The following is a 2,949-nucleotide window of genomic DNA, read 5'->3' on the forward strand; positions in this document are numbered from 1 at the left end:
AGTATTTTTCAAGTCTATTTTCTGGTACAGTGTGATTCTCGGGTACTTTGTTAATGAAAAAAGTAAGGTGAAACTTTGCAGTTTAGAAAAATCACACAAAATTTATTGCATAAAATGACTATACAATTTTTTAAAATATTAGAATATGCAGTTATGTTAAATAGCTTACAACAAAGATTGATCAGAATCTCTTGTCACCTAAATGTAACATTCAGAAAATCTGAAGGACTATTTTATCAGCTTTCTTCTCTGTTTCTTAGGGCTAAGCTTTATGACTGCTTTCAGGGTAACATGTTCATATTCTAATACTGCGTGTAGCGCATGTTGGGTAGAAAGCCTTCCTTTTTGCAAACATTTACGCATGCCTTATGGTTTTATGTGTTGATCAGAAATTGAATGTTTTCTTCTTTACAAGCACTTCACATGCTGCAGGTAAGTGAGTGATTACTGTTCAGGCTGAGGTGAGTTGCTTACATCAGGCCATGCGAAGTACCAGCTGGTTCAGTGCAAAGTCCCCCCCAGGTGCACTGCTGCTGGCTTCAACTTGATTCTGAACATCGCACCTTTGCTCAGAAAAGAAAACTTGATTATTCTAAATGCTTGGCAGGAATCTGCCCAACTAAAACCAGACACAGACAGAGCTGTGCCAGCTCTTTTAATGTAGAAATACAATTAGGTGTTTTGTTTTTTTTTCCAGTCAGTGTGTGGTGTCTTGCTCAACCTGAAGAGCTTGTGGTTTAAACGAAGTACTGTCTTCAAATTCATCAGCTAATAAATCAATGAAATGCATATGAAATTTTGAATTTAACCATTTTCAGTTGATTAATACTAGTTAGTACCATGTTTTTCTCACCCAGATTGGAATTTCAGGAATGACTAACTGCAATCTAAATAGTATGTCCATTTCAATTAGCCTGAATAAACAGCATGTTTTAAATCAGTACCTCAAAACTGTATTGAAAATTGGTTATTTTGTCAGGGAATTAATAAAATACCAAGCCCAAGGTCTTTATATCTTACACTAACAACACCTGATCTGCTTTGAATTTAGCTTAAACCACATTAAACCAGATCTCAGTTGCAGTTATTGCAAACAGGCGTCTGATGCCAAACCTCCACGTGATAACTGTTCTCTGTAAGCTTGAGGTCTTTTTTGTTGATAATGCTGTAACAATACTGGCGCAATTTATTGAAAATTGTGATATTGTTCATCACAGGAATTTTAAGCTTGGAAGCGTGTGTTTGTCTTACATGACATGTATAACAGTTCAGGGAAACAGTCTAGAACCTCATAGAGGAAGATCAGTGTGACAGTTTCTTCTCATTTTATAATACGGGTATTATAAAGTACAAATACCAATTTTGTAATACTGGCAAGAGCATACAAATGGTAAATTAAGGTAATATTTTACTGTTTTTCTTGATGCTTGGCTTCACTGGCAATGCTGAACAGCACCACAGAAGCACCAGCCTGAGATTAATTCTTGAGCATGTCTTGAACCACTGAATGCAGGCTGTAAAAGGAAAGTTGCTGTGTACAGGGCCTATTTAATTCCTTTTCCAGTTGATATATATGGGATGGCTCCAGAACTCACTGCTTTTATAAGAGATCTACAAAAAACCCACCTGTAGCGGGGTTTACCTTTATTTGCTTACTAAGAAGCTTACAAGAGCCCAGATGGGGTTACAGCCTGCTGCAGTTTTGGTGGGAGAGCCCTTAACACCTTTGAGGAGTCACAGCAGAGCAGCATGGCAATCGGAGAAGCAGCCTTGCGGAAAAGGCTGGAGTCTGAAGCAGGCAGCTAGCTTCTGGTTAACACCCGCTTTGCGGGAAAGGGAGCCGATTTGGGTTAATCTGTTCCCTTCTTCACCAGGGAGCCAGGCACGTGGAGCCTGCTGGAAGAAAGGGCCTTGTTCCTGGCACGCTTCTTCCGCTGCTCATGGAAGAAACTGATGAATCCACCTCTGCAAGGTGGACATCTTAAATGTAAAAAGGTTCCCAGTACTCCCTGGTATGTGAAGTGCTGGTTTTGGTTTGGCTTTGCAGAGGCCGAAGGAAAAAGGTAGAGAGGCACAAAGCCAGATAAAATGGACTGAAAATGTCAATAGGAGAAGCTCGGTTGAGATGTGACTTGCAACTCTGTGTGTAGCACGTGTGCAGCAGACCTGAGGACTCATGGCACGTGCTTGCCCAGCGAGGCTGGTCTTGCTGGAGGACGTGCTGTAGCATCGCTCTGCTGGCAGGCAGCGTCAGGTGGAGCTCGGCGGGTGCCCTCCTGCCCAGGGTCTCCCCTGGGCTCTGCCCGAGCCGGGTGCTGGGGCTGTGGTTTATAGGAGAGCACCTCGGAGCAGAGCAAAAACCTTGCAAAACCTTACCACAGTGCCCAGAAAAGGCAAGTGGGTGTTTTAGATTAAAATTTACGTGCTAACCTGAGGGAGCCAACTTAAGAAAACCAAACCCAAACAAAAATAATATCTATTTTTCTTGAGATATTTGTGTGGAGAAGGGCTCCAAGCTCCTTTGCCCACCATAAGGCACGAAGCAGAGTATTTCCCAGAAGATGGCACTATTGCCTTATGCACAGAAAAAGCAGGTTTGGCTTCAACTGCAGTTTCGAAAGCTCATTGCCAAAGTGAGGTTTGCAAATAAATGTTACAGATCTGAGCAGTATCAACTGGTGTCAAATGGAAAATTAGCTTGCCGATTGATTTGTGAGAGGTTGCTGCCTGATAGGGATGTGAAAAGTCTTGACGTGTGGGTGATGAGGTGAGCATCGCTGTCAAGCCGTTACTGGAGAAACTGTTGTGGATTTAGGGTTTTTTGGGGTCAGTTTTTCAAAATTAATATGGTGCTCTAAAGTGAATGGTATTTACCTGGTCATATTCTTCTCAGAGAACTTTGACTTAAAAAACCCTAAACAAACCCCAAGCTGAAAATCACATTGAAAA

This window comes from Falco peregrinus, chromosome 2 (assembly GCF_023634155.1).
Source record: "Falco peregrinus isolate bFalPer1 chromosome 2, bFalPer1.pri, whole genome shotgun sequence".
Classification (NCBI taxonomy): Eukaryota; Metazoa; Chordata; class Aves; order Falconiformes; family Falconidae; genus Falco; species Falco peregrinus.